Here is a 25,471-nt window from a genome sequence, read left to right on the forward strand (position 1 = left end):
TGAAAGACCGACTTCCCCTGCGATAGGATCCCCTTCAGGTCACTATTTAGAAGCAGGTGGCACAGCAGAAGCAGTATACCATAAATCAACCGAAAAGTCATGTTTTCCGTAGCCCGATCGTTCTACCCATTTAGAACTCATCTACATTGCGTCCTTGCATGACGAGACAACCGGATACATAACTTGACCCTCTCACTTCTTCTGACAGCTCTTTCCTGGATGGGTGTGGTGTAAAACTGACATTTCTGGTAACCCGAGACGACAGACGTGTCCGCTAACTCCCTGTAACGTTAATCATTCATTGCTGTACGCTACTGTATACAGCCGTCGAGTTTGGATTCTATTTGGAGATCCATTCTGTTTGTTGTAGTGTTCGCGAATGTTGGTTTTTTTTTTTTTTTTGTACTTAATGTTTTGTTAGGGAACGAGTGTATGTTGGACAAGTACCGCCACAAACTAAGTAATGCCAAGTTGTTGTTTGGCTGAGGCGGTAGCCGTGAGTCAGCCACATTGAGCAAGCAGCGGGCAGGAGTGTGGAGGCGGCAGCCGCCCCGCCCTCGCTAGCAGCCGCCACGGGCGACGAGCGAGGTCGCTACGCCTGACATAGGTCAAGGCCGGCTGTAGCCGCAGCCGCAGCCGCAGCCGCAGCACGCTGCTCCTCGCCCCGCATTCCACCTGCCCACTCGCGGTTGCCCGCGCCCTTCCTCACCCGGTGACACCGGGGCTCACCCGCCGACGTTGCTCAAGATGAGGCACTGCGAGCTCTCCTCGTTCACACCTCCAGCAAGCGCTGTGGAGTGCTGACACTGAAGACTAACTAAATCAAGTGGGTCTTTCAAGTATGACAGCGCCCCTGTCCCCACGAAGTGTAAAATACACTGCAGCCTTTTGGAGGTTCACAATTCTCTCAAGATTTATTGTTGCAACAGTGGGTATGGAGCACATGAAATTATAATTTTAATTAATTATTGTGTTTACACTGGTTGCTGGTGAGGAAGAAAGTTAGTTATTAGTATTTTACACTACTGGCCATTAAAATTGCTACACCACGAAGATGACGTGCAACAGACGCGAAATTTAACCGACAGGAAAAAGATGCTGTGATATGCAAATGATCAGCTTTTCAGAGCATTCACACAAGGTTGGCCCGCTGGCGACAACTACAACGTGCTGACATGAGGAAAGTTTCCAACCGATTTCTCATACACAAACAGCAGTTGACCGGCGTTGTCTGCTGAAACGTTGTTGTGCTGCCTCAGGTAAGGAGGAGGAATGCGTACCATTACGTTTCCGACTTTGATAAAGGTCGGATTGTAGCCTATCCCGATTGCGGTTTATCGTAGCGGGACAATGCTGCTCGCGTTGGTCGAGATCCAATGACTGTTAGCAGATTTTGGAATCGGTGGGTTCAGGAGGGTAATACGGAACGTCGTGCTGGATCCCAACGGCCTCGTATTACTAGCAGTCTACATGAGAGGCATCTTATCCGCATCAGCTCGGAGACCTTGGCTGCGGTTACCCTTGACGCTGCATCACAGACAGGAAAGCCTGCGATGGTGTACTCAACTACGAACCTCGGTGTAGAAGTGGCAAAACGTCCAGGTTCTGTTTGCAGCATCATGATGGTCGCATCCGTGTTTGGCGACATCGCGGAGAACGCACATTGGAAGCGTGTATTCGTCAACGCCATATTGGCGTATCACCCGGCTTGATGCTATGGGGTGCCATTGGTTACACGTTTTGGTCACCTCTTGTTCGCATTGACGGCATTTTGAACAGTGGACGCTACATTTCAGATGTGTTACGACCCGTGTCTCCACCCTTCATTCGATCCCTGCGTAACCGTACATTTCACCAGGATAATGTTTCAGCAGGATAATGCACGACCGCATGTTACAGGTCCTGTACGGGCCTTTCTGAATACAGAACACGTTAGACTGCTGCCCTGGCCAGCACATTCACCAGATCTCTCACCAACTGAAAACGACTGCTCAATGGTGGCCCAGCAAGTGGCTCGTCACAATACGCCAGTCACTACTCTTGATTAACTGTGGAATCGTGTTGAAGCTGCATGGGCACCTGTTACGGCCAGAGGTGGTTGTTATGGGTACTGATTTCTCAGGATCTATGCACCCAAATTGCGTTAAAATGTAATCACATGTCAGTTCTAGTATAATATATTTGTCCAATGAATACCCGTTTATCATCTGCATTTCTTATCGGTGTAGCAATTTTAATGGCCAGTAGTGTATGAAAGAGTTTTTTCTGGATTGAAAAATAAGATGCCTGGATAGTCGCCGAAAGCCGCAGTGTCACACTTTGAAATGGCCGCAATCAAAGATATGTAAACAATGTTCCCGCAATCCTCCTTTTCCGATTTCAATTTTCACTTCAACCAGTGTCTGTGGAAGAAAATACAAGAAGTGGGATTAACAGAGTAGAGGATTATAATTATTCAATGCGGCTATTCGGCACGGAGAAGATCCTAGAAGTCCTCCAACACACACCAGAGGGAATAATACAAAGAGTAATTATGCGCTCATGGAATAGTAATAGTACTGTACTACTTTGCGCATCGATTCTGCGAGTATATAGATGGTCAAGTAGGAAACGTAATTCACTCATAGAATTGTGCAGGGATAATTAGTAGAATATAAAGAGATATTACAAAATGATTACATTTGAGATCCAGAACAAGGGTAAGGGTTAATTGAAGGATATTATGTGGAAGGGTGGCCCAACTTGATGCGTCATCATATTTTTATTTAATAACAGTTTTATCATAAGCCAACTAACAGTTACCAAGATTCTTGCCAAACTAATACAAATATTTAAGGTTTTTAAGTTAAGATTGTTGGTGTCATATACAATTTTGTTCTGGATCGATAATGGAGGAGCAGCGATGTTATAAAGCTGTATCGCAGAAGTTAGGTTATTAGCATTGGTGAGCGCGAGGGCGCAGTGAGAAGAAATGGTAAGCTGTGTTAAATGAGGAAGCAATGTTAATATTATGTTTCAAATGTAAAGTCTCAATTTATCAATATGTTTAATGAATATCATTACATCAAGATTGTAACGGAAACTGAATCGTGAAGGAGAAAGTTTAATGGAACTAATCGCATACCAAAAATGAAATGTCAGAGGTAAATATTATATTGATGTTACTTTTTTTTCGTTATTGCTGCGCCACTGGTCTATCTTGGATAGCGTACTGAGAGCTGCTAGATTTGAAGGATAGGAAAGTGTCTTGTTTGGATGTTAAGACCTTCATCAAATTTAAAATCAGCCTCGAGCAGTTTTTCACACTATACAAAAAAAACTTAATGTTGTTTTTTATGCCCATATTTCAGTTTTCAGTTACCTTTCTCTTACAATCTTTAATTGATGATGGTTTTTCCAAAGTATACCACGATTTGCAACTGACAGAGAACTCATTGTACCTCACGAGTTGATCTGTGTGGATACAGTAATTTGCAGCTTTAGCACAGCGGTGCGCAAGACACAGCAGTACTGCAACGCGTTATCCAAATATGCGCAGAAATGAGGTAACAGCTAAATATTTTGATGTTTTTTTATGCAATCAAGTCCAACTTATGTCATTCGGAGGCAGTTCAGTTTTTTTGTGTTGTGTATCACTTTTAGTTCTGGGATCTGGGATCAGTTTTACAAAACTAATTATCTACGTTTTATGTAAAAGTTCGTTATTCAGGCAGTTTATACTGTTCAAATACTTGCAGTCAGATTGTTGACTTTTACAGTATGAAAGACTTCCCTTTACATTACGACGATTGATTATTGTTACTGTGCAGCTTTGGCTTCGTAAGATTCACTACGTTACTTGATTTATTGTTACAGCTGAAGTCTTACTGTCATAAACAGAACTTTCAGTCATATTTTTATTTATTTGGATAGCTTTCAACATCAAATTGCATTAGAACATTTGCATTACACCTAAAATTACAAATGGTGCTCGAAGGGCATGTCAACTGTGCAATGCAGTGGCGGCCCGATTACAAACAGTTAATCGATTAAATAAACCTGTGGCGGCACTCTGTCCGCATCACAACTGTGGGCTAATCTCACAATAGGACTTGAATATAAATTCTACAAACGTTAAATAAAAGACATTAAAATGCATGCTTCTCCATTGCAACAGGAAGCTCCAGGCCTACTCCAAGGCAAGAAATTGATATAACGTTGGTATCCAAAGCCCATTAGCCACCTCACCACTAGAAGGTATACAATCACGTGAAATTTTCCTTTTATTAACAACACTATGGAGCCTACGGCAAACGTGGACACTTTGGTGTCGTAAGACAATTTTGTTACGCTCCTTCACAGACAAGATACGGACAAGCTGGTAGAAACGCTATCCACGTGTAAAAACTGAAGCAAACAGCAATATTTCACTGATTTGCCACAAAGCTGTTACACATAAATCAAGTTAAGTACTTAAATAAACCACTGGGCCCCTAAAATACAATTAAAATGGTAATGACAAAAAACCCTTATTTTTTTAAATAAAACAAAAACTCTGTTTGCCCAAAGGCTTTCATCACACCCCACAAAGTCCTTACAATAACAGAAAAAATGAATAAATTACTTCCCCAAAATCACTAAAGTCTAGTCCTAATCCGGCGACACCCCCGCCGCTGCACGATACCAACAGAATGGCAATAAGCTACTCAACTTGAGCCTGGAACGGGAGATCCGCAGAAGCGCGTGTGACCTGCCGACACCTAGGCCTCGTGCAACGACGGGAAAGCCGCCGAAGCAGAAGGTAAACGCGTCCCTGCCCCGGACCAGCAGAACAGCAACGCGTCAGCCGCTGCCGATACAAGGCTGTCAACATACACCAAACAAGACACAGCGAACAAGCTTGATAGAACTTAACATACATAGCAATACGTAAACGGGCAACTAAAGGTTATTTTCAAGGAAACCAACTATTCAAACTTCAGTACAGGAGCAGCTCATTCATATACATAGCAAGTTAACCTATCTAGCAATAACAAGAAACAATGTACAGAGTTGTTTAGAAGAATGATTGCATAATAATTCAAGCAAGATTAAATAAGTCAAGGCCTCTTAGGGACTATCAGACACCGTAATTTTGATACGCACCAAATGGCAGATAGAGGGTTAAAACGTACACCTATAACCCGAAGTGCTCCTCAACACAGAGTAGGAGAGAGGAAGCAAATCCAACACGCACATGGCCCACTCGTCTGTACATTTAGGTTGAGCACACACAACTTTTGTTACAGGCCAAATACAGTAACTCACCCCAGGAAGAGTCACAAAGGTCAACAATAAACGGATATTACAATCAGTAGTATCAAATAGTCAATGACAACAAGCAATTATTTCAAGTACCAGATTGACATTGGAAAATACTAGCTTGGCGCTTACAGAAACCTCCAGTTTGCACACACAGCCCCAAAAGGGGTCACTGAAAGGCATAAAGGAACCAGATTCCTGGACAGCTCACCGTGGGACAGAACTAACAATCTGTAAATACAGTACTTAGTGAACATCCTTCATACAAAATTTCAAATAAATGCCAAGAGGCCAATAGCTTCGGGACTACAGGTAGGCACCGGATAATACCGCCCTGCTGCTCTTAGTTGCTAACAAGTTGTTGAGTACATCCCGTGTATTTAGCACACCACAGTTGACTGATGCACTTCGTAACCAGGGAACAGGACAAGCGGTTCTGAGGTACCAGGTTTCGTACAAACGAAAAAATGGCTGACTTCGAAATAAGTGTCCAACGAATAGAAAAGCAATTGAAATCACTCAACAGAGGGAAGTCCACTGGACCTGACGGGATACCAATTCGATTCTACACCGAGTACGCGAAAGAACTTGCCCCCCTTCTAACAGCCGTGTATCGCAAGTCTTTAGAGGAACGGAAGGTTCCAAATGATTGGAGAAGAGCACAGATAGTCACAGTCTTCAAGAAGGGTCGTCGAGCAGATGCGCAGAACTATAGACCTATATCTCTGACATCGATCTGTTGTAGAATTTTAGAACATGTTTTTTGCTCGCGTATCATGTCATTTCTGGAAACCCAGAATTTCCTCTGTAGGAATCTACATGGATTCCGGAAACAGCGATCGTGTGAGACCCAACTCGCTTTATTTGTTCATGAGACCCAGGAAATATTAAATACAGTCTCCTAGGTAGATGCCATTTTCCTTGACTTCTGGAAGGCGTTCGACACAGTTCCGCACTGTCGCCTGATAAACAAAGTAAGAGCCTACGGAATATCAGATCAGCTGTGTGGCTGGATTGAAGAGATTTTAGCAAACAGAACACAGCATGTTGTTCTCAATGGAGAGACGTCTACAGACGTTAAAGTAACCTCAGGCGTGCCACAGGGGAGTATTTGGGACCATTGCTTTTCACAATATATATAAATGACCTAGTAGATAGTGTCGGACGTTCTATGCGGCTTTTCGCGGATGATGCTGTAGTATACAGAGAAGTTGCAGCATTAGAAAATTGCAGCGAAATGCAGGAAGATCTGCAGCGGATAGGCACTTGGTGCAGGGAGTGGCAACTGACCCTTAACATAGACAAATGTAATGTATTGCGAATACATAGAAAGAAGTATCCTTTATTGTATGATTATATGATAGTAGAACAAACACTGGTAGCAGTTACGTCTGTAAAATATCTGGGAGTATGCGTGCGGAACGATTTGAAGTGGAATGATCATATAAAAATAATTATTGGTAAGGCGGGTGCCAGGTTGAGATTCATTGGGAGAGTCCTTAGAAAATGTAGTCCATCAACAAAGGAGATGGCTTACAAAACGCTGGTTCGGCCTATACTTGAATATTGCTCATCAGTGTGGAATCCGTACCAGGTCGAGTTGACAGAGGAGGTAGAGAAGATCCAAAGAAGAGCGGCGCGTTTCGTCACAGGGTTATTTGGTAAGCGTGATAGCGTTACGGAGATGTTTAGCAAACTCAAGTGGCAGACTCTGCAAGAGAGGCGCTCTGCATCGCGGTGTAGCTTGCTGTCCAGGTTTCGAGAGGGTGCGTTTCTGGATGAGGTATCGAATATATTGCTTCCCCCTACTTATACGTCCCGAGGAGATCACGAATGTAAAATTAGAGAGATTCGAGCGCGCACGGAGGCTTTCCGACAGTCCTTCTTCCCGCGAACCGTACGCGACTGGAACAGGAAAGGGAGGTGTCAGTGGCACGTAAAGTGTCCTCCGCCACACACCGTTGGGTGGCTTGCGGAGTATAAATGTAGATGTAGATGTAGACCCATGCTGAAACATCCATGTTAGTACGGGCTGGGGCCTCCACAGACGGCAATGCAGGCGCTGACTCTGGCTTCCAGTCGATCGTACAAATGGCGAATGCTGTCCTGGGATATGTCATGCCTGCTCGATTTCTTTGCATATTTCTGTAAGAATTATTGGTTGAGAGAACGCCCGAGGCGCTTCTCACTAATCATATTCCACGCTTGCTCGTTTGAAGACAAGACTATATATCGTTCTGGACAGGGAAGCTGCTGTACACCTTGCAGAGCACCCTGAGTTTCGCGAGCAGTGTGTGGGTGAGCATTATCCCGCTGAAACAACACATCACCTTCCTGTTGCAAGAATGGGTCTAACAACAACAAAAATGTTCAAATGTGTGTGAAATCTTATGGGACTTAACTGCTAAGGTCATCAGTCCCTAAGTTTACACACTACTTAACCTAAATTATCCAAAGGACAAACACACATACCCATGCCCGAGGGAGAACTCGAACCTCCGCCGGGATCAGCCGCACAGTCCATGACTGGAGCGCCTCTTACCGCTCGGCTAATCCCGCGTGGCTGGTCTAACAACAATTTGCAGATACCTAGCGCTATTTAGCTTCCCCTCCAGGAAAACCAAAGATGAACATACAAGGCCCGGTGTGGGGCCAGTGGATCTTGCGCGAGTGCACTATAAGAGACCGCAATCACGAGGTCTACGTCGTACTCGCAAACGGCCATCACTTGCGTGCATGTGGAATCTGATTTTATCGCTGGAGACCACAGCGCGCCAACCCATCTTCCAAGTGATCCTTTGACGGCACCAGTCGACATGTGGACGTCGCTGGTGTTGCGTGAGTGGAAGACGTGCTAGAGGTGTGTATGACCGTACTCCCACTGCTAACAGCCAGTTCGCAATAGTTGTTTTTGACACGTCTGGGCTCCCAAGCTCTCTTATCTGTGAATTTTTAGCATATTGCAGCCCCGGCCAAACAGGGAGAGCGTTGTCAGCAAGATATAAAGAAAATATTCCAACGAGAAGTGGTGACGGCACACGGGGTTCGACTTCCGCCGAGATCCTCGTCCAAATGGCCCATGCACACAATCCTCCAACTACGAGTAATACTGAGCTGTTGCACTGTGAGGTAAAAGGAACAACGCTAGATATTCTAGAGTAGATGCAAATTTTTAGACACTTGCTCTCCGATAAAGAAAATCTTCTGAACGATCAGCTGCTGCTGAGAAATAAAAACTTTTTCGAAGGTTTCCAATCTTTGTTACGTTTGGTTTAATTTTTCCCTGTTACATCGACCACCACATTTCTCTCTTGGTAGCCGCATACCGTGTTCAAACATCAAGCCTCGCGTTTCGCTTTTTAATTTAAGTTTGGCCCGCCATTATAGTTGAATTTAACAATTATGCGGCACAGTAAAGTAAAACTTAGCTGCTTTAAATACTTCCTCTTTCAATGATAACTATAACGTTACACGCATATCGCGTTACTTACAATGTTACCTGTGGAAGACTATTCCCGTCAAAGATACATTGTAGATTATATGTTAGTATACTTAACCTATGTCGGTCAATAGCACATAAGCGTGATGACGGAGATGTTATACCCTCCGCCATACTTTTATTAATATGCGTGACCTATGTCGGTCAGTAGCATAGATGAATTTAACAATTATGCAGCAAAGTAAAGTAGAACTGTAGCTGCTGTACATATTTCCCCTTTTAATGATAACCATAACGTTACATGTGTATCGCGTTAGTTACAATGTTACCTATAGAAAATATTTCCCGTCTAATGTACATCGTAGACTATTTTTAGTATACTCGACCTATGTCGGTCAATAGCACGTAAACGTGGTGACGGAGACGTTGTTCCCCCCGCCACACTTTAATTGATTTGTTTGACCTATGTCGGTCAATAGTAGTTAAGTGTGATGACAGGGGCGTTTTACACCCAGTTACACCCTAATTAAGTTATAGATAATGATTAAGGATTTAAATAAGTGAGACAAGTAACGTGCTCGCTGTTAGCCATGTTCGGTGGTGATACTTCACACTATGGGCATATGTGCTTAAAGTCGTAAAGGTAATCCTTTAACTTTATATAAGCAACCGAGTGAATTTCCTGCCATTTAATACAATTTTGGTATAGTTAATACACATAGGGACTTCATCTACATAGTGCTTAGTTTGCTTGCAATTACGGTTATCAGCTCCCAACACGTGATATACAGACAGCCAATGATATATAGCCTTGACTCTCTGTATGCGCACGCGCCCGAGTTGCTATGTGTTCAGTACAACTCTGCGTGCAACTGTCAGTGCCCACGTAGTTGCCGCTGCCATCCGACCGAGTGGTGAAGTGATGCCAGGGCTGGACTTCAGTTAAGTAGTTTTAATTCGACTGGTACCGCGGTACTATAGGGTTTTATTTTTAGTGTTGACTGGCATGTTATACTACCGAAGAAAGCTAGATTATTCTAGCCGAGACCTGAGTAAAGGCCAGAAAATTTTCGCAACTGAGGCGGATTTTTCAATACATTTCTCATATCTGTGCTGTGACAGCTCCCCTCACAGTACGACGATCGTGGTGGACATCTGTGCTGCGTGACTTCATCTATGGGTGTGAGAAAGTTCACGTGACCACAGATACCACCATCGTCGCACAACTGGCGCATACGTCCAGCTTGTGTGTCAATTCTCGGAAAGGCTCATCCCGCCACTCGGAAGGTCACAATTTGATGCTTCTAAAACTCACTCGGTTGGCTGTAGGAAGTACGAGTGCGTCTCCGCAGCGTGAATGCCTTCTTGCTTAACACGTCTGCAACACACTGAGCGTTCTGGCTGTGGGCATTCCCTGTTAGAGGGTAGACGCAGACGGCTCTCTGGTAGCTTTACTACTACGCTATCCGTTGGTGGACGAAGTTGAACCATTACAGTAGGTCTTATATCCTCCGTCTGGTGTACGCCATCATCGGATCAAAATCGGCTTCGTCTTTCCAGGTGTACTAATTTGTTTTACGATGGGAAGGAGTATTAAAAGTGTTGTGGGTTAGCAAGAGAGCCACCCCGGTATACTAGAGGAAGCCGAAAGGCACACGTTTTAGCTCACGCAGACTGGCGTGAGGTCTGGAACAGGACAAGGAAATTAGACTTTAGCAAAAAAAGGACGTAGCTGTTGGAATACTTAACTTTAATCCGTAAATGGTGAACATCGCTTTTGATGGTACATTATTCATAATCTCAATAGTAACTGGTAATGGCGCCTTGCTAGGTCGTAGCAAATGACGTAGCTGAAGGCTATGCTAACTATCGTCTCGGCAAATGAGAGCGTATTTTGTCAGTGAACCATCGCTAGCAAAGTCGGTTGTACCACTGGGCCGAGTGCTAGGAAGTCTCTCTAGACTTGCCGTGTGGCGGCGCTCGGTCTGCAATCACTGATAGTGGCGACACGCGGGTCCGACGTATACTACGGACCGCGGCCGATTTAAAGGCTACCACCTAGCAAGTGTGGTGTCTGGCGGTGACATCACAAAAAGAAGGTGAGGTAGAGGATGCGATACTAAGAGCAGAACTTATCAGCATACTGAAGGACCTAAGACGGAAGCGACACCTACATTAGACCATATAACTTGAGAATTCTTAACACCTCTGAGAGAATATACCATGACAACAATTATTCCACCGATGTTTGTGCTAATCAAAATACTCTCAAACTTCAAGCAGAACACAGTCTCACTACTTCTGAAATATCAGATTAATAAATAATGGCGCAAAATCTAACGCCTAATATCGACAGAAGAGTGGGGACTCAATATGACAAAGGAAAAATCAGTTTGGGTTCCGGAGAAAGAAATACGTGAGAGAAGTTGACTGTACGACTCGTCTTAGAAGACAGGTTAAAAAAAGGCTGACCACATTTGTAGATTTAGAGAAACCGTTTATTATTATTATCGTATGCATCAATTACAGTAATACACATTTAGCAAAACAAAGAAATATATATAAAAATGAACATGTGAAATTATATATAGTACACAAGTTTTAATACGGCTCAGACTACACTCGGATGTTGATGGATTCGATCCAGCGGAGTGCCTCGTGGGATGCTTGATGGAGCTTCTCAAAGGCACCAGGGAAGCGTCTGATTGGACATTCATTCACAATGTGGCTCATTGCTTGGGTGTCACCACAGTCACACAAACTGACGCTTGAAAAGCCCCACTTGTGCATGTTGTATTTGCACCTACACTCTTCGGTCCGATATCTGTTTAGCTGGGGAGCAAGCAAGAGACCTCCACGTGAGTAGTCACTTTTTTCGCCTTCGAATGCATCTTCATGTGCCTTGATCACTGCCGGTGCTCCCTGGGCAAGTAACTGGCCCTTTCCAATTAGGCTAGCTCTCGCACAAGGCGATTACGAAATTAACAACAATATGAAACCATATACTAACGGCAATGTTCAGAGCCAATCTGGAAATGTGCTCAGAATATGTCAACTGAATGTTGAGGGACTGTCCAGAAATAAGGGCGAAATACTATCTAAAATTTTGAGAGAGAATAGGGCGGACGTCTTAGCGCTGCAAGAGACTCATACTGAAGATGACAACGCTCTGTGGAAGCGAGGGTGCATCCCCAGGCTATAAATTAGTGTCCCTAATTAACCACCCTCAATATGGAGTTGCCAGCTTTGTCCGCAACAACTTAAAGGATGTCTCAGTTATTCTCGAGGAGAAATCAGACAAAGAAAACCTGATGGTAGCGGTGATTCAGAAAAACCGTTCGACAGCACATAAAATTCTGGAGTTATCACTGATATAATAAAGAGAACAAAAATCTGAAACTTCCTGGCAGATTAAAACTGTGTGCCCGACCGAGACTCGAACTCGGGACCTTTGCCTTTCGCGGGCAGTGAAATAGGTTAATAAACTGTTCACTAATACTAAGAGTCAAATAGAAAATAAAACCTATGTGAAGGAAACAGGAAATAACCGATGAAGGTTAAAGACTGGAAAAAGGATGTATTGGTAATCTTGTTTTTTAGTAAGGTTGCAGGAGCTATTTCGGTTAATGTCAAGCAAGTATAAAACGCTGCTAAGGACTGTGATAGTAATTCAGATCAGAGGGAAATCTCATATACAAGTACGTGTCCAGTTGTTGCTCCTGTGACAACAAAGCCGACAACATACATTCGACCTGGAGTGAAAACAATAGCAGCATACGAATCTAAAGAAACAAACGACTTGTCTTCAACATATCTTCAAAGACTTGTATCGTTGAAAGAACTGGAATTACATAACCTTTAAATAGAAAACCAAGTGGGACAGTTAGAGAAACTGTGTAGGACAAATCTGCTCAATCAGATTATTAAAATGAAACGTAAACAAAGTACTGTTAAACGTTTTTTTATTAGCATACCCTTTCCATTCCTTCCTTTATTGTCTAAAAGAAGTAAATAAAAATACAGTTTCTACAGTGACTTACACTTATAATGACATTGTTCTGTATGTTGCTTATTGCGTTTGAATGGCACACAGCTAAACCAAGAAAAAACACCTAAATAAATCCGGGCATTTGCTGCCGCCTCTGCTCACCACCAACCTTGCTTCCATTGCTTTCTGTCTTTCGGTAGGCTCGTCTTCATAAGGACTCTTTCTTTCGTCATCACTTTCTTCTTCTTCTTCTTCTTCTGCAATTTCCTCTTCTGTAAATTATAATAAAAGTGATCTTACAGCTGCTTAAAGATGTTGTGCAGTACAGCACACGATACTGTTAGTTTGGGGACTTTCTCTAAAGAAAGCCTTACACAGTCAACGATGATCGGAAATCATTGCTTCAACTGACCAAAGGCTCTCTCCACTATTGCTCTTTCTCTGGTATGGATAAAACTGAATCATCGCTGATCAGCACTTATTGTTGGCCTAAATGGAGTGACTAACCATGAAGATATTCCACACCCTGAATCACCAAGTAAGCAAACTTCCCCGCTGTACCCTGTGCTACGTTTCCATATTCTAGCATCATGCACGCTACCAGGCCATTCTGCACATAAGCTAGTAAATTTCTCACCAGCAGCTATGGCGGCCTGTAAATTAATAAAGGCATAACTTTTATGATTGATGCACTCATCACAATGATGGTTTTCTTGTTTCTATTTGGGTTCGATCAGAGGCTCTATAACATTCGGCAGTGGAGATATTTTCTCCCTCCCTAGCTTAGAAGTATTGATTTTCTGCGTTTTAGGCAGGTATCTATTCCAGTTGTAAGTTTTTAAAACTGACTAATCCCTAACATCGTTCGCTGTTGTATATACTTTCGTCTGGTCAACTCCAAAATCGTCATCAACGCCTGTCTGGAATCCTGGACGGCCGAGACAACGAAATAATATCTCACTCCGTTTTCGGGAAGTCAGGGCTCCTCCACGTGTTTCATCATATACTGGCACAAATTCCACTGTCGTAAATTCCACATTTTTAGTTTCAAATCGAAATAACTCTTTACATCTAGTAACATGCCTACAAATGTAACAGTTCTCATGTCTGGCCGGCACGAACATCGCCATGGTGGAGACTGACAGACAGTGCTTAAGAGCTAGCAAGCCAACCACTGTCTTGCGAATAGCCTAGATGTATCTCAGTGTGAAAGTTAGTTTCTATTATTTATTCACAGTTTAAATCTAGCCCGTCCGCAAGAGCCAGGATACATCTTGGCGTATTGGAACCCACAACGGTTATTCACATGCAACATAGATATATCTTGAAATCTTGTAAGACTTAGTCACATTTCATTTTTATTCACATCACACACTGCAATTCCACCAGAGAAAGAAAAGTATGTGGAAGCTTCATTGAAAGGAAAAAATAAGTTATAAGATACTCATTAATAAACATAAAAGAAAGGTAGTGGAGCGTAGACGAATTACGCCAGTGTGGACTTGGGGAAATTAGATTAGGAAATGAGTCAGTAGAAATCATAGACAAGTTTTGCGGTTTTGGGCAGAAAAATAACTAGAACCAGCCTATGTAACAGTATATAAAATGCGGACTGTCAGAACCAAGGAAAGCATATCTGCAAAAGAGGAGTTTGTCATCACTGTTTAAGTTTCAATGTTAGGAAGCATTACCCTGTGATATGGCCTTATATACTAAACGCGACCGAAAAATAATACAGATAAGAAGAGTGCAGGAGATCCTGAATTGTCCTGTTACAGAAGGATGTCGGAGATCATTCTGGTAGATTCGATAGTGAAAAGACTCAGTTGTATTGGAAAGAAAAGACCATTATAACACGACTCGATTAAATGAAGTTTATCGGACACATCCTAATACATCAATGAATACTAAATATTTCAATGTCAGGACGTGTGGAAGTAAAAATTCTAGAGAGAGAGACCAAGATTTGAGTACAGTAAATAGGTTCAAGTAGATGTAGATTAGATTAGCTAGTCAGATATCAAGAGACGTGCAGGATAGGGTGGAGAACTTCGTCAAACTAGCTTCCAGTCGTCTCGGGTTCATCTGTCACCTCAGGTCCGAATATCTTTAGTCAACAACTCGTCACACCGAATAGACGAACCACTGTACAATAGTGTACCTGACAATTTATCACCGAAAAAAACAACAATATGCAGTTTTCCCTAGGAGGGTACTCAGCAAAGAATGGCGTTGTGCCTAAGGGTACATGCTAATTCCAGTACTCTAGTGCGTTTAGAAATGGGATTCATTTCAAGCTGATGGAGGTAGACTCGTAGAGAGATTATTTAGAGTGATTGAAATGAGAGCTCCGGAATCTTCATGACATACAGCCGATAGAGGTCCCACAGGAAGTCGTGTGTCTGAAACTGATCCAAATCCTAAAAATTTGTCCGAAATAATGTTGAGCATATCTGTGGTGCGGTCTAGAGGATTTTGAACGTCAGATTGATCACAAGAAATAAAAAATCGAATATTTACCTGGAAAATCTCCTAAAACTTGCCAAATGCCTAAAAAATTAGACTTGAAAACTTTAAGCTCAACCTGACAGTGATAACCCCTGCCTCATTGAGACCAAAAGATCCGGAAACCTGGGATTTTTAATACAGAAAGTGGTTTTTGGAATCATGTGTTCTGGAAATCTGATCCATGTCTTGTTTCAGAGGATCTTCCGTCACCTTGAACTCTTATGTGTATCAGTTTTTGGCTAAACATTATGCGTTTGGTGGAGCTTAGCATTCTATTGCTCATCCTCGAAAGCGAATATTTATGCAAATATCTAAAACAATCGCAGCAGTCCATTGCATCTGCTTTCCTGGTTGCTGCTGCCACCGTGCCAAAAGGAGGTGCTGGCCGCTACGACGGAGGCCTACCTGTTTCAGGTGTTCTTGGCAAACAGTGTGCCCAGAAGACCACTGAATGGTTGTCAGCCGCAACATCCGATGTCACCCGGCTGTAATCCAGAAACTTCATAGAATACAGTGGGTCTAGTCAGAACGGTAAGCTTGCTTTTATAAGTTTTCCCCTATTCGTGAGCACGTGTCACATCATTTTTCATATCGTTTATAACTGGTGAGTAGTTCCTTTTCAGTTATTTTATCCTTGCTCTTTCTGTTTCTGAATTTTACGAACTTCAAGACTACATCGTTCTCTTTAGCTAGTTGTACAGCGGAGTCACATTTGTCAACGAACGCAATTAAGTTCTCTCGTTACCTGTCACTGGCAAAAGGATTAATCCCAATAGTGCACACCTCGGAAATTGTCACATAAATCGTACCCCAGGATCACAGTGACCCTCAACTATTTGGTGGAGAAATTAATTTACACTCCTGGAAATGGAAAAAAGAACACATTGACACCGGTGTGTCAGACCCACCATACTTGCTCCGGACACTGCGAAAGGGCTGTACAAGCAATGATCACACGCACGGCACAGCGGACACACCAGGAACCGCGGTGTTGGCCGTCGAATGGTGCTAGCTGCGCAGCATTTGTGCACCGGCGCCGTCAGTGTCAGCCAGTTTGCCGTGGCATACGGAGCTCCATCGCAGTCTTTAACACTGGTAGCATGCCGCGACAGCGTGGACGTGAACCGTATGTGCAGTTGACGGACTTTGAGCGAGGGCGTATAGTGGGCATGCGGGAGGCCGGGTGGACGTACCGCCGAATTGCTCAACACGTGGGGCGTGAGGTCTCCACAGTACATCGATGTTGTCGCCAGTGGTTGGCGGAAGGTGCACGTGCCCGTCGACCTGGGACCGGACCGCAGCGACGCACGGATGCACGCCAAGACCGTAGGATCCTACGCAGTGCCGTAGGGGACCGCACCGCCACTTCCCAGCAAATTAGGGACACTGTTGCTCCTGGGGTATCGGCGAGGACCATTCGCAACCGTCTCCATGAAGCTGGGCTACGGTCCCGCACACCGTTAGGCCGTCTTCCGCTCACGCCCCAACATCGTGCAGCCCGCCTCCAGTGGTGTCGCGACAGGCGTGAATGGAGGGACGAATGGAGACGTGTCGTCTTCAGCGATGAGAGTCGCTTCTGCCTTGGTGCCAATGATGGTCGTATGCGTGTTTGGCGCCGTGCAGGTGAGCGCCACAATCAGGACTGCATACGACCGAGGCACACAGGGCCAACACCCGGCATCATGGTGTGGGGAGCGATCTCCTACACTGGCCGTACACCACTGGTGATCGTCGAGGGGACACTGAATAGTGCACGGTACATCCAAACCGTCATCGAACCCATCGTTCTACCATTCCTAGACCGGCAAGGGAACTTGCTGTTCCAACAGGACAATGCACGTCCGCATGTATCCCGTGCCACCCAACGTGCTCTAGAAGGTGTAAGTCAACTACCCTGGCCAGCAAGATCTCCGGATCTGTCCCCCATTGAGCATGTTTGGGACTGGATGAAGCGTCGTCTCACGCGGTCTGCACGTCCAGCACGAACGCTGGTCCAACTGAGGCGCCAGGTGGAAATGGCATGGCAAGCCGTTCCACAGGACTACATCCAGCATCTCTACGATGGTCTCCATGGGAAAATAGCTGCCTGCATTGCTGCGAAAGGTGGATATACACTGTACTAGTGCCGACATTGTGCATGCTCTGTTGCCTGTGTCTATGTGCCTGTGGTTCTGTCAGTGTGATCATGTGATGCATCTGACCCCAGGAATGTGTCAATAAAGTTTCCCCTTCCTGGGACAATGAATTCACGGTGTTCTTATTTCAATTTCCAGGAGTGTATTTACAGTTTAATCAGATGAAGAAGCTATTCATTTAATGAATTGAACATATTACGCAAGTATTTTGAGGTATTCTCGATTATCCACAAATCCTTTCACCCATAATTTCCACCCTCTTGGAATCTGGACTACAACGTTCTCGGCAAGTGATCAGACTCTTCTGTCAGGAAGAGCTGATCATTCTTATCGTGGACGACTGTATTTTCTTCATCACCGTCTGAGGATTCGGCGGACTGATCAGTTTCGCCATTGTCAATAACTGCTGCAGGAGCATCAGTCAATGCATCATTTTAGACAGGAAAGTCACTAACGCTAGTTTCACAGCTGAGTTCCTCTAATAATGTTTCCGCCGTTAGTAAAATGTCTTTTCCAAATGCCATTTTCACGTTAATGTTCTTCATACCCAGCGACAGATCAGTTAAACAATGTGTGCTCCGAGTTCACAGTGACCCTTCAAAACATTTCTTTCAAATTAATTAAAGAAGAATGTCTCACAACTTGGAATGACCCTCCTCTACTAGGTCTCACTCAGTGCAGAATTTGGTGGTAGAAGCCTATGTATGTGCTCATGCACAGTAACAAGCATATGCCTTCAACCAGCCAATCGTCGGAGACGTGTTTGCAGGCACTCCAGTCACGCTGAACACCTTAGACACACTGGCCAGAGAGTGCAGCAAGATGGAGGTTCCCTGCTGTATTGGGGTGGCATTATATGGGGTCGATGCACGCCACTAGTGGTCATGGAGGGCGCCGAAACGGCTGTACAATGCGTGAATGCCATGCTCCGACCGATAATGCAACCATATCGGCAGCATGTTGACGAAGCATTCGTCTTCATGGACGACAATTCGCGTCCTCATTGTGCACATCTTGTAAATGACTTCCTTCAGCACAACGATATCGCTCGACTAGAGTGGCCAGCATGTTCTCCATATCGCACAAGTCTGGGATAGATTGTAAAGGGCTGTTTATGGACGACGTGACCCACCAACCACTCTGAAGGATCTACGCCGAATCGCCGTTGAGGAGTGGGACAATCCGGACCAACAGTGCCTTGACGAACTTGTGGATAGTATGCCACGAAGTATACAGGCATGCATCAATGCAAGAGACCGTGCTACTGGGTGTTAGAGGTACCGGCGTGTACAGCAATCTCTACCACCACCTCTGAACATCTCGCGGTATAGGGAGTATATGAGAGTATATGTGAGGGAATGGTCTGTGGATAGCAACGTTCCTGCAATGGATTAGTCTACCCAGAGTCCCGACGTGGGTCCAATGGTATACCTTTGAGATGAATTAAACGTCGACTTTGCTCCAGACGCAGGAATCCAACGTCACCAGCTTCTCTGGGTTCGGCTGTTAAGGAATAATAGGTTGCCATTTTTCCACAGACATTCAGCCATCTTATTGAAAGTGTGCCAAGTGGAGCTGAAACAGTCATAACGGCTAAGGGTGAACACACCCCTTATTAATGTCCAGTAATAGCTGGATATTTTTCTCAGATAGTGTAATCGCTAGACGTCCTGTATATGGAGGTGACCTCATAACAAAACTGATATGTAGTGCTGAGACTTGCAGACGACCAGCACATGGTGCAAAGGTTGACAGCTGGTCTTAAACACAATTACATGTACAGGAAATAGATGAAAGGATCCGATATCGTTAGAGTATGCCGTTTGTGATTACTCTGAGGAATCAGTCAAAACTTTGAACAGTTGTTTTCGTAATATGTATAACCGAATTCGTAATATTAAATGTCGCTTGCGCTCTATAGCAGAAGTACGGTTCACATACCAGAAAACGTAGTTGGTGGATTATTGCGCGAAAAAGCACTGAAGAAGTCGTATGGGGAGTCGTCGTCAGAGCTGGTGTGCCCAAAATAATATATTTCTGCAGACCAGCGACACTCTCTAAAGGCAATGGTACCGCTCAAAATGCCTAATTTCTAAAAATACACTATCGCACCGACCGCGGGTAGAATTATTACAGGTGAAATTGCATAACGAAGTACATGTATACAAGGTGTTACAAAAAGGTACGGCCAAACTTTCAGGAAACATTCCTCACACACAAAGAAAGAAAATATGTTATGTGGACATGTGGCCGGAAACGCTTACTTTCCATGTTAAAGCTCATTTTATTACTTCTCTTCAAATCACATTAATCATGGAATGGAAACCCACAGCAACAGAACGTACCAGTGTGACTTGAAACACTTTGTTACAGGAAATGTTCAAAATGTCCTCCGGTAGCGAGGATACATGCATCCACCCTCCGTCACATGGAATCCCTGATGCGCTGATGCAGCTTTGGAGAATGGCGTATTGTATCACAGCCGTCCACAATACGAGCGCGAAGAGTCTCTACATTTGGTACCGGGGTTGCGTAGACGAGAGCTTTCAAATGCCCCCATAAATGCAAGTCAAGAGGGTTGAGGTCAGGAGCGCGTGGAGGCCATGGAATTGTTCCGCCTCTACCAATCCATCGGTCACCGAATCTGTTGCTGAGAAGCGTACGAACACTTCGACTGAAATGTGCAGGAGCCCCATCGTGCATGAACCGCATGTTGTGTCGTACTTGTAAAGGCAGATGTTCTAGCAGCACAGGTAGAGTATCCCGTATGAAATCATGATAACGTGCTCCATTGAGCGTAGGTGGAAGAAACTAAAATGAGCTCTAACATTCAAACTAAGCGTTTGGCCGTACCTTTTTGTAACACCCTGTATATAAATATAAACCTGACAAAAATAATACCAAATTATCTATATAGCGGAGATGCAGAGACGCAGAGGCAGAACAAAATGAACTGTCATAAAATAAGCTTTCCTCCAAGAAGGCCTTTGTCAAAAATAAATGACAGACGCATACACACTCACGCAAAGACAGCTGAAGCCAGACAGTCTTTTTGTTTGCCTATCTGCGACTCAGCATCTCCGCTGTGTGGTGAGTGGCAACTATCCTTTTCATAATACTTCCCGGATTTTTCATTGTTTGATTATACCATATTATCTGGGATATCACTGTTAGAACTTTCGTGTTTAAGGGTGCGCTGCCCACATTATTTAAATGTCAACGCTGGTCGCAACGTGGCGTCTTCAAACAAGGTTGCTGAATTCGCTTCGATTTAAGCAACCGTTTCAAGAAGTAATATAACTGACAGAAGTAACGAAAAAGGACTCATTCACTTACGCCACAATACCAGCACTCTTCCCACTATTCATAATCACACTCATATATATAATAGTTAGAAACTTAATAAATGTAATACCGGTATGAAGTACTTCAGTAATTGGCAGAAAAAGTGCAATGTTGTAATTAAAGTTCTTCTGTAAGCGGCTACTTAGAATGCTGTCTCTTCCAGACGACACGTAACACAGTCACACATACAAGAGCCCGAGCTGCCTAGTAGTCAGGTACATCTGAATGCTGGGTAGCCTCCAAGTAAAGGTGTCCACAACTCGTGATCTAGTGGCTAGCGTTGCTGCCTATGGACTCGAGGTCACGGGGATTTCTGGCTGCGTTGGGGATTTTCTCTGCCCGGGGACTGGGTGTTCGCGTTGTCCACATCGTTTCGTCGTCATCATCATCATCGTCATCATTCGTGACAGTGGCTCGATTGGACTGTGTAACAAACTGGACGGTGTAAAAATTGGGACTTTGTACGGGCGCTGATGACCGCGCAGTTGAGCATCCCACAAAGCGAACATCATCGTCATCTAAAAGCCGGCGCAACAAAGCGAAGCCAGATTTATGCTTACGCCATAGCCTATTCAAACAGCTTCCAAGTGGACATCCATCGTCCAAACAAGAATATAAACGGACACGTGGCTGCTATTAGCACAGTGCCGTGTAGAGCCAACAGCATCAGCATCGTGTCTACAGTCGCCGCTAAAAGTGCCCAACTCTACACGCTGTAAGTGATCGTAGTTATCGTTCAATGGATTCAGGACTAGACCAGAGTTAAAGACAGATCAGTGCAAGACAACATTAAACTGCTGCCACTCACCATCTTCGTACCACAATTAATTATCCGTAAATGTTATGTTAATGAATTATCGTAAACTGTTGCTAATTTGTCTTGCCAGCGTTTTCCCGTAGTTGTTGCTGAACCTGTTAGGCACGGTGACGAGGCTGTATAGTTGTTGGGTGCAAGCGAGCCACCTCGCAACAGCCACTTCTTTCGGTGGTGTGGGGTCTCTTGTTGCCACATATCTATGTTTGACACCAAGAGCAGTTAGGGAACACAAGACTATACCATACTCCCAAAACGTCGTTAGCAATTTCATAACGTTTACTAAACATATCTTGTATCCTTATATAGCAGTTATTGTTGTTTAAATAGTTCATAAGGACAGAGGAACTATCTGTTGTAATGAAGAAAAGCATTGTACTCCAACGTAAGTTTCAGTTTCATGAATTTATCTCACTTATTAGCTGCAGTCTTTTCAATGGAAACGAGAGCCCACGTTCAAACCAAAATGTGATTACCGTCCTAGAAACAGTAAGGAGACGGCGCCTTTCATGCAACGTTATGTTGCTGTGTGAAGAGATTGTGGTCCGTGCAATCAGCCACACGACTGAGAGTGAACTCCAGCTCGTCTGGTCTCATCTCAGCCTCCATCTGGTTGGACCTCTCATCAGAGCAGCTCTGAAAGCGGTGGGTGCGGGTGGGGGTGGGGTGGGGTGGGGGGGGGGGGGTGGAGGGCGGTGGGATGTCACTGAAATGAAGTGGAAAGAAGACAAGGATTTCTGATCAAATGAGTATAGGTTAATCTCAAACGCAGCAGAAAATGGTAGAACGGTTGTAGGACTCCTTAGGAACAGGAAGGTAGGGTTCCTGCAAGATAGACTTGCTGCAAACAGTTCACTGATAGATTTGTTCTCATCAAAATTAACAGCAAACCAACACCGACAACAACAATTCAGGTGTACATGCCGATGTCGCAAGTAGAAGATGAAGAGTGTAACCTCCCCACAAAATATTTCACCGCAACCTCTCAACAGAAAATATTAACATAAATAATATTCACGTTTAGTGTAACATCAAAACAGAACAATTCGCAAACCTCTCAACAGTAAAAATTATGATTATGTCGTTCACATTCAGTGTAACGTCTCAAAAAAAAAAAAAAAAAAAAACATCAGTAACCTGGTAATAATACAATGTACCTAACCTCTCAATTAAATTGTCGCTCACTTATAACTTTTCCATAATTGACTGTGAATTTAACCTGGTAAATTTTGGACGTCAGCAGTGCTGCGTCATGGCCCTGAAAGATCATTCTCAATAAAAAAAGAGAAAAATTCATACGTCAATGAAGTCGCCGGATAACGCATATATATCTGCTCTTAAAATAAATTTTTCTGGCACAGCCCTGTGCAATGCTGGCCGATAGATTTGTCATTTATGAAAGGAAGCAACTGATTCTTCTTTTACAACACTCGGGATGATCATGGATGGGACAAATTAGTAAATTCTTTAAATTGAAATGAATGGTTGTTAAAAGTTACTTTTTATGAAAAGATTATTATTACGAGATTTTTAAAACATTTACATGGGACTTGAGATGACATTACTAGATATGCGCGAGGCTGATTTTTACCTTATACAGTAATACTCAGGCTCCGGCATCGCTGCACCGCGACCGGCCCAGCCAACACGATACACCAGACCAGACCAGAGCAGACAGCAGACTAGCAACAACTTACTGCTACAGCTACACAGTTCCTACTGCAGTCAACACTGCTCTCTGGTCAGCGATTCTCTTATACCTTGCATATCGCAGGCAGCGCATGAGCAATACATCGAAATTACATCTGCTCGGACCTCTTACAAGAGATGCCGAAAGTATATAAGGATACTGAATGGGTGACTCAGTACGTAAAGCAAGGTGGAAATCTAATAGTCATGGGGGTTGGAACGCGGTTGTCGGAAAGGAGTAGAAGGAAGATACGGGAGGTAGAAGAAAGATTGGATTCAGCAATAAGTTTCAGCTAGTAATAGCGAATACTCTGTTCAAAAGCTGACAGTAGGAAGACGTATAATTGCAAGACGCCGGGAGATACAGGACGAGTTCAGTTAGATTACATCACGATCGGGCAGAGATTCTTAAATAAGATATTGAATAGCAAGGCCTATCCAGCAGTAGACATAGACTCAGATCACAATTTGGCAACGATGAACAGCAACCTGAAATTTAAGAGAGTAGTCATGCAGGATTCTTGCTGTGAAATTGGTTCGGACATTTAGTTCGATTTGGCACTTTCTTGTTAGCATTTGGTGTTTTAAAAACATACGACTAATTATTTGTTATCTGATGATGGACAGAGCCAGAAATATGTCATCTGGAATAAATGCACCAAAAAGCAACCAATACCTGTTTGCTTGCGACTACTCAGCTTTTCTAAAATCCAGTCAATTATATTGACAATAGTGGTCGCACACCTCTGCCGGCAGTCTCAGGCTGACATATGTAAAACAACGCCCAGTTGCGCAAAACAGGAGGTGAATAATTACTATGAGGCAAAAAAGTCCATTATGCAAAACAAAATTAAAATCTTGTTCAACAAGATGTGTTTGAAAAGTGTAGTGGTACCAGTGGACGCAAGAATTAACTGGCCTAATCGATCGTGTAGTACACGCAGTGTAAAACTTACGGTGGAAATATTCTGGGTTAAAAGTGAAATTAGGATACGAAGCAAAATATTTGGCCAGCCGTAAAGCGGAAACCTTCCGTCTTCGATTCCGCAGTCATTTTAACGGAATGTTCTTAAAAAAAATTGCTAATCTTGTTTCGCACTACGTAAACTGGGGAGAGATATTACACGCCGTAAGCAACGGGGTAAATTGGATGGGTTAATCATATGTTCGTGGTAATTCAGGAATACAGAAATAAAAATAACCTAGGAATGAAATAAATAGAAAGTGCAGGGAAGCAAGGCGAAATGACTGCATGAAAAATGTGAAGAAATTGAAAAAGAAATGATTATCTGAAAGACTGACTCAGAGCATAGAAAAGTCAAAACAACTTTCGGTTAAATTAAAAGCAAGGGTGATAACATTAAGAGTGCAATGGTATTTCCACTGCTGTATGCAGTGGAGAGAGCGGATAGGTGGGAATAATACATTGAAGGTCTCTATGAGGGGAAGACTTGTCTTGTGACGTGATAGAAGAAGCTGCAGGAGTCGATATAGAAGAGATAGGGGATCCAGTATTAGATCAAGACTGAAAAGAGCTTCGAAAGACTTAAGATCGAATAAGGCAGAAGGGATTGATAACACTCCATCAGTATTTCTAAAATCATCAGGGGAAATGCCAACTGAACTATTCACGTTGCTGGTTAGAATGTATAGGTCTGGCGAAATGCCATTTGACTTTCGGAAAAACATCATCACCACAACTCCGAAAATTGCAGGAGCCGAAAAATGCGAGAATAATCGCACAGTCAGCTTAACTGCTCATGCATCCAAGTTTCTGACGTGAATGATACACAGAAGAATGGAAAAGAAATTTCTGGATGTTTTAGATGACACTCACTTAAGTTTTAGGAAAGGTAAAGGCACCAGGTAAGCAACGAGGAGCTTCTGTGTAGAATCGGAGATGAAAGGAATATGTGGAAAACATTGACAAAAACAAAGCGAAATGATGTTAGGACATCTGTTAACGCATCGTGAAATAACTTCCGCAGGACCAGAGAGAGCTGTAGAGAGTAAAAACTGTGGAGTAGTGGTTCCCAAACTTGCTGACCATTACCCCCCCCCCCCCCAGAGTTTAGTAAGATACCCCCTCCTCCCTCTACAACCATTATCAATATGATTAATAATACCGTTTTTGTAGGTGTTTCATTAAACCATGAACTATACAGTCACTGAGACAATTGGTTCTGCTTATTTCTAAAAACTTCTTTTTATACAACGCTGAATCAGTTCTCAGTGCATTGAAACCACTACCTACAACTCCTCCTTGGAAAAGT

The sequence above is a fragment of the Schistocerca cancellata genome, chromosome 6, assembly GCF_023864275.1.
Source record: "Schistocerca cancellata isolate TAMUIC-IGC-003103 chromosome 6, iqSchCanc2.1, whole genome shotgun sequence".
Lineage (NCBI taxonomy): Eukaryota > Metazoa > Arthropoda > Insecta > Orthoptera > Acrididae > Schistocerca > Schistocerca cancellata.